Source organism: Olea europaea, unplaced genomic scaffold, assembly GCF_002742605.1.
Source record: "Olea europaea var. sylvestris unplaced genomic scaffold, O_europaea_v1 scaffold1235, whole genome shotgun sequence".
Taxonomy (NCBI): Eukaryota; Viridiplantae; Streptophyta; class Magnoliopsida; order Lamiales; family Oleaceae; genus Olea; species Olea europaea.
In genome coordinates this window covers 148,707-156,994 of record NW_019229783.1, presented here as the reverse complement: position 1 = coordinate 156,994, position 8,288 = coordinate 148,707, and the positions used below count along the sequence as shown (strand labels likewise).

The window sequence follows — 8,288 nt, the reverse complement described above, 5'->3', positions numbered from 1 at the left end:
GGCTTTTACCCTCTATTAAGCTCACCTCTCTGCCTTTTACCACTCAATTCTTTCAACAATTGCTTCTAAGAACAATTAGTGAACTCAATCAATCAATCAATTCGTGTAGAATTTTCCAAATCAGATGTGACTCAATAATTGTAACAAAGGTCTCGAAGAAAACTTTTAAAACTTGATTTGAATTGAAGGAATGGAATGATTTAATGTGTCCAAGTAATTTAGAAACGATAATGAATAATAAAAGTTGGTATTTGACGGATCAATAATATTTAACAAGTTTTTTTTATTATACTGTACGGATGAACTGTAATTTTTTTTTAGATCCAAAAATCAATAACAAAACCAACAAAGAAAACGAAAACTGATTTGGGCGAAAATTGAGCCCAGAAATGGAATTTGAAGATTTTTGATAAAACTTTTGGATCAAAGGATCAAGAAAACCTTCTGGACACAAGAACATAAGGAATTGAAAAAAAAATTAGAAAACAAAGGATATAACCTGATTAAATTAGAGCCAAAGCTCTCATACCAATTGATGCGAACTCCATAGCAATGGAAACTACGAAACCCACAATGAGATTGATGCGGAACCCAAGAACACCAATACTAACCCAGTTTTGGATCTTGAACCCCAAGTATTGAACCAAGAAACCCTAGATTAGCGAAGAACCTAAAACCCCTTGATTACAATTAAAAGAACCCACAATCCGATTGTTTAGAATGCCACAAGAAATTGAATCTTGATAAGTTCCAAAATTGTTTAAGAAGAACAAGAAATTGAAAGAATAATTCTCTCTCTATAATATTAAGCAAAAGTCAAAAGTCTTTAAAATGAAAAGTATTCTCCTATTTATACTAAGGAGTAAAAACGTCCAAAATCCATCAAATTATGGTAATAATTTGATTTCATAAGAATTCTATCGAAACTAGGAAATTCGGGCAAAATTAGAAAATTCGCCAATTTTTTTGGCTTGTGCGGCCGCATGGTGTAATTCCATGCGGTTGCATGGTTCAACAAAAAATGCAATATTTATTTTCGGTATGCCACTGTGCGGCCGCATGATATTTTGCCTGTGCGGCGCACAAGCTTGTTTTCAGCCTCCGATTTCGTCACTTGATAACAAATTGATCCAAGTTCATTCGGCCTTCGACCCGAACATGAAAGTTGCTCCATTTTGAGTCCCGAACATGGTTCCATCAATGGTTTCTTAAACGAGCAATCCCATCGCTTGTTTCACTTGCTTTGCTCTTGATCGCGTCATTGGTTTGCCATCGACTATCAACGGGTCTCGTCTCGCACTTGCCCTCGTCGAGCTCGACTCCTGGATCATATCACCTACTTTGATTGACACAGTTAGAGAAACTCAAACTTAAGATCCAGTATTGAGTAAATTGAAAGAAGAAGTTCGTAAAGGTAAGCATACATATTATACCATTCGAGATGATGGAGTTTTAGTTATGGGAAACAGATTATGTGTTCCAGATGATTCGAAATTGAAGGGAGAAATTCTAGAAGAGGCACATAGTTCAGCTTACGCGATGCATCCAAGTACTACAAAAATGTATCGTGTACTCAAAGAACACTATTGGTGGCATGGAATGAAGAGAGAAATAGTTGAGTTTGTATCCAGATGCCTCATTTGCCAGCAAGTAAAACCAGATCGTCAGAAAACAACATGATTGTTACAAACGTTGCCTATTCCTGAGTGGAAATGGGAACACATTACTATGGATTTTCTATTTGGACTTCTACGGACTCAGAGTGGACATGATGGCATATGGATAATTGTAGACAGATTGACGAAGACTGTTAGATTTTTGCCTATGAAAGTCACTTACTCGTTAAATAAATTGGCAAAAATATATGTTGATGAGTTAATCAGTTTGTATGGGACACCAGTATCTATTGTTTCATATAGAGATTCTCGTTTCACTTCTAAATTTTGGCCCAGTTTGCAGAAAGCTATGGGTACTAAACTTCATTTCAGTACAGCTTTTCATCCACAGAGAAATGGTCAGTCAGAAAGAACTATTCAGACTTTGGAAGACATGTTACGAGCTTGTGTATTGCAGTTTAAAGGGAATTGAGATACTCATCTTTCTTTGATGGAGTTTGCTTGTAATAACAGTTATCATTCAAGTATAGAAATGACCCCTTTTGAAGCACCATATGGTAGGAAATGCAGAACTCCAGTATGTTGGAATGAAGTTGGTGAAAGAAAGTTATTGGGTCCTGAATATATCTAGATTACTGTTGAGAAAGTAAAAATAATTAAAGAAAAGTTAAAGAGAGCCCAAGATAGACAGAAGAACTATGCAGATGGACGTAGAAGAAACCTTGAATTTGAGGTTGGGGATAGAGTTTTCCTGCGATTGTTTCAATGAAAATGTGTTATCAGATTTGGTAAACGAGGTAAATCGAGTTTGAGGTATATTGGCCCATAAGAGATTGTTGAACGCATTGGTCCAATTGCATATCGATTGGCTTTGCCAACAGAATTGTCCGAAATCCATGATGTATTCCATGTTTCTATGCTTCGTAAATATATTTCAGATCCATCTCATGTTTTGGAATCACAACCAGTAGAGCTGAAGGAAAATCTTACCTATAAAGAAGAACCAATTCAGATATTGGATAGGAATGAACATGTTTTGCGTAGTAAGACTATTCCTTTGGTTAAAGTCTTGTGGAGGAATCATGCTATAGAAGAAGCGACATGGGAAAGTGAAGAGCAGATGCGTTCTCAGTATTCCCAGATTTTCTGCACCTAGTTAATCGAATTTCGAGGATGAAATTCTTTTAAGGGGGTGAGTTTTGTAATACTTTAATTAATTCAAAAGAAAAGTCAAACTAAAAAAAAAATTAAAAGAAAAAGAAAATGGCATGCAGCTATGCCAAACCAACCCATTCCCAATGTAATTATATATATATGTAATCCAAATCCATAACACACACATTACACACACACACGCACGCACACACACACACACACAAAACGGTGCAGAGAAGAAGAAGAGAGAAAAAGAAAGGAAAAAGGGGAAAAGAGGAAGAAAAAAAAAGAAAAAAAAGGAAAAACTTGCCAACGTGTTAGGTATTAAGTGTGTTATACTATTAGGTTTGAATTTCTCAATTTTAAAAGGTAAGTAAAAATTACTTATTGAATGGTTATGTTTGATTTTATAGTTGTTAGGTTGTTAGATTAAATTCAATTTTATTGAAGGGGTTAAGTACAATAAACTATGAAATTAAGTAAAATGAAAGAAAAATTAGTTTTAGTAATTAAAGAGACGTTAGAAATCGCCTAAACGTGAAATAATTAAATTTGGGTATCGCCTATTTAATTAATGAAATTTCTTAAAATAGTTAATTATTGATTTAAAAATTATATCATATTTCAGGCGATGATACGGATATCGGGACAGCGTACTAATCGAGTTGATTTTGGCGTACATAGTTCTGTGAGTGGAAAAATATAAATATATAAATTAAGTATATTGTTAAAGTATGTGCAATTATGTGTTCGAATTACATGGTTATTATGGAAATCTCTTTTATTATAATACATGTAAAATATCAAAGATTATTTATGGCATATTTGTGACTTGGTATGTAAGACATGTGATATTGAGATTTGTTTGGTATGTGAGACATGCAATATTGAGATCGGCTATAAAAGTACCCATAATTATATACTTCTTCTAGTTCACAAAGGGGCATTGGCCTTGATCTATCGTACACGGAGGGTTTTGACCTGACATTAGTTTTGATTATGTACATATAGTTCACAGAGGGGCCTTGGCTGTGTTTTAGAATTGATTATGAGAGGTCTTTGAGACTGGCTTTCGTTCACGGAGGGGGCCAAAGGCCCGTGACGAAAGTTCTTAATCCAAGAGGTGGATTATATATTTCAGTCAGAGGGTACTTTTTTTGTGAATTTTTCAGCACGTTTGATGTGATGAGATTATAGCATGATTATCAGCTGATGTTATATCATGATCCTAAGATGATATTTTATGACCTTATGTGAATATTTTACTTTTGGCCATAATTACATGATGGTAGCTTGTGAATTATCAAATGATATGAATTTGATTTTCAATAAAAATGTATAAATGAAAAAAGTATATTTATTTTGAACTTCTCCACTCACTGAGCTATCAGCTCATATATTTTTCCACGTTTTTCCTTATCAGGCAGCAGTTGAGAATCTGAGCATCCTTTGGAGTTGAGCCATGATTTTGGAGTTAGAGCCACACGACAGAGTTTGTTAGTATGACTCACTTCATATAACATATAGTCAGTGTTTTGGGATACATGTTCATGTCTAGATGTGATTTTGCATCACTTATAGATAGTTGTGGGGCTCACTATGTATTTTGTATCCATACGTATATTTCATTTTATTTCTTGGTAAATGTTAAGATTTCAGCTTATCTTTATTGTGTTGTGCTATAGTTTGGAATTTGTATGAAATTGATCACAGGTTGGTTAGTCCTGTTTACAGGGGGATAATGTCGAAATTCTATTAAAAAAATGATGTATAAAAAGTGATAAATTGTATTTGTAGTAGCCTTAATGGTGGGTCCGACTTTTAGCTGATATCTATTATCAGCGCATACCACGTTCAGATCTAGTGGTTTTAAAAAGGATGGGTGTGTCACTTTCCCACATACTTGTAAACTGAATACTAATCCCATCCACAACCAATGTAGGACAACCTCAACAATCTTCCCCTCACACATCGGGCTTTGTGGAAGACCAAACATATCTCTCCCTACACATCGGATACTTCAAGAGACCAAACCCATCTATCCCTCACACAACAGGGCTTGCGGGAGACCAAACCTATCTCCCCCTCACACAAACTCATATCTCCGAGACCGTTGGACCGAAGACTTGTTGATAAATCGGGCTTTGATACCACTTGTTGGACCCGAAGGGATTGTAATGGATGAGATTAATGACACAATATAAAGTAATGAAGATCACAATAAGAAACATGATTAAAAGTAAAGAAGAACAAATAGAGTTAATCATAGAGGAATGATGTATATTAACTGATAGTATGGAGACAAATTACAGACACAGTAATAATGCTTAAACAAAACTGACAGATGAGCCTTGTATTTATAGGCGACGTTCTAAACCCTAGAAGACTCCTAAAAGATAAAAAAATCTGTTCAAATTATGTTACAATTGCGCAAAGAACTTTGACCGAGAGACGATTTCCTTTCCTTATTCAACGTAGATATAATCTTCATTTTCAAGTAAAAATCAAATACGCAATCACATAAGACTCTTAACCATATTTGAGTCACAAAATCTAACAATCTCCATTTTGACTCAAATTTCGGTGCAACGAGCGTTGCTCCACAAAATTTCTCCACCTGAGAAATAAACCCTTCTTCATTGAAATGTGCTGGCCAACCTCCTTAACGCAGTAACCAAAAAACTCTCCATATAAACAATCGTCCTCTGCATAACGTCCATTAGCGACACCTGAACAAAATTCCACCAAGAATTAATGTTTACCAAATAGGGTTGAAGCATACCCTATAACAGAAACCATACAAAATGTCTAAATAAAAGGCCTCTTGCTAGAACTATCACCTTCAATGTTCCCAAAAGCATTACGGACATTGCTGACAACATTGTGCCTACGCCACATGGGTCCAACCCTGGCATTTGACCACAGTGCAATCGTCGATATTGGTGGTAGAGCGGAATCGCCAATGCTCCATTGAGTAATGTTTTAAACCGACCCAGAGCCCGCCACAAGAGGTACCATACTAAACTGAATCTCCACAACAATTCTAAATTTTTCCAAATGTCTCTTGACTGGTTCCACGTTTCCCTATAGTATATACAAATGAGACCTTTCCCGACTCTTAAGTACAACCTGGACAGCTCTTTGGAGCTTCAAAACTCCAACTCCACCAGAGAATTTACACCTTTTCACATCTAGAGCACTAAGCGAAATGAGATTCATTTTCAGGTCTGGAACATGTCGAACCTGATCAATTGTTCTGACTGTCCCATCCCCCAGCCTAAATCTGATTCGATCGATCCCAGCAATATGACAAGACTGGTTATTTCCTATTACAACTCCACCTTGTTGAATAGCCTCATATGTCTGAAAGAAATTTCGATTGGAACACATATGATGCGAACATGCCGAATTGAGAATCCACTCCTCGTCAGGCCTAGATACCACGTCAGATACCACGGTCAACATCACATCTTCGTCGTCTGAAAAATCGTCAACTACTTTTGTTTTGTCTGAAGTCAAAAGTTGCGCTCCATGATTTGCAGCTAAATTACCTTTAGCCTGCAACTTATCGCAATCCTTCCGAATATGTCCCTTACGTCTGCAGTAGAAGCAAAACAAATTGCTGTTATTCTTCAATCTGCCCCCCATCGACCACGATGAGATACAAGAGCTTCCTCATCCCTCAATGTAACTCCAACCAAATGCTTCAACTTTTCCTTTGAGTGCAAAGCATCATAGATGTCGTCTATAGTCAAAGTATCCCGACTATACAAAATGGTGTCTCGAAACGATGTATGAGAGCCAGGCAGCGAACACAACAGGATCAAGGTCAAATCTTCTTCATCGTACTTGACTTTCAATGTCTCCTAATCTGCGACTATTTCCTTGAACAAGGCAATATGGTCCTCCAGTGACCATCTATCCGCCTTGCGATGAGAATACAACATCTGCTTTAGAGCCAGTTTGCTCGTGAGATTTTTAATCATACATAACTGCTCCAATTTTAACTACAAACTCTCCTTCAAGATATCTTATGGAATATTGTTGGATAAATGAAGATGGATCTACGATAAAGCATTCTGATCCCTTCATTGTTTATCTTTCGTTGTCTAATCGGCTGAGATCTTCTCAAAATTCAGCAACACATTATCCAAATTCAACTGCGCTAGAATAGCCCTCATCTTTACTTATCACAAAGAAAACCTTGTATTCCAATTTAGTAGCGAAATGTCATACTTCATAGTAGTCATCTCTGAAAAAATCTCAACCAATCCACAGAAGAAGAACCAAGGTTTGATATTAGTGTTGGGTGGTATTCGGTCTCTCTCACCTCAAAAGTTAGTTCAAGAGGAGAGTATTTTTCTTACACTTATAAACTGAATATCAACTCAATCCACAATGGACAACTTCAACATAGGGGGCCGGGCCAAAAAGCACGTCTGATGTAACTTATGTTTCTTGTATGGACGTGCTAGCAGGCAAATGCCATTGGGACAGCTTCCTCTACGGTGCTCCTTCATACAATTGCTTTATTTATTTATTTATTTTTGTTTTCAGGGGAAAAAGTTAATCCAATCACGTTTTCTATTAGTCTAATCATTAAAGATAATAAAAATCTAAAAAAATTCAAATAATGAAATTGTGCAGTGGAAACTCAAGGAACAAAAGCCCAAAAAACAGCACAAAAAGTAAAGAAACCCTCCCCAAATTCTCTCTTCATCTTCTCCAAAGAAGAAACAGAGATATACGTATGTAGCTGTATATATAGAGAAGAGAATGAGTGAGGACTGCAAGCTCGTAATTACATATTGAACTTCCATTCTGTAAACGGATTGATTCTTTCTTCACTTTCTCTATGGTGGAACCTATTAGCTTCGTACCCACGGCAAGAAGAAATATTACAGAAAGCAAAGCATAAGTGTTATTGGGATTGAGGTTTGTGTAGTGTAAATTGCATTTGCCATTCACTCTGGCGGACCTAAAGGGAACACTACCCTTCCTATTCTCTTCGTTTTCCTCCAATAGTTTCGATTTTAAATCATGGAGAAAAAAGCATGACAGGAATTGGAGATTATTTTATAAAGGAACAAAAATGTTGTGGATTATAAGATTTTCCGGATTTTTCTCTGCAGCAATGGTTATGATTGTGCTTTCCCCTTCTCTTCAATCCTTCCCTCCGGCAGAAGCCATTAGGTCGAATATGGATTATCATCTCCGTTCTCCTACATCTTCAAATTCACTCGACAAAATTTCTTTCAGAAAATCCCCTGTTTTTCGCAATGCCGATGAATGCCGCTCATCAACGTTGGGGAAATCTGGCGTGTGCGATCCCTCTTTGGTCCATGTAGCGATTACTCTTGATGTTGAATATTTACGCGGTTCAATTGCTGCTGTTTATTCGATTATTCAACATTCAAAGTGTCCAGAAAATGTGTTCTTCCATTTCCTTGTATCTGAAAATGGCCTCGAAACTTTAGTCGGATCCACTTTTCCGGAGTTGAAGTTCAAAGTTTACTT

General features: G+C 36.5%; 1 pseudogene; it reads left to right on the top strand.

Annotated features, from left to right (window-relative positions):
* Positions 1 to 7,425: 7,425 nt before the first annotated feature.
* The window catches only part of LOC111374311, a 1,572-nt pseudogene continuing 709 nt past the window's right edge, over positions 7,426 to 8,288 (top strand).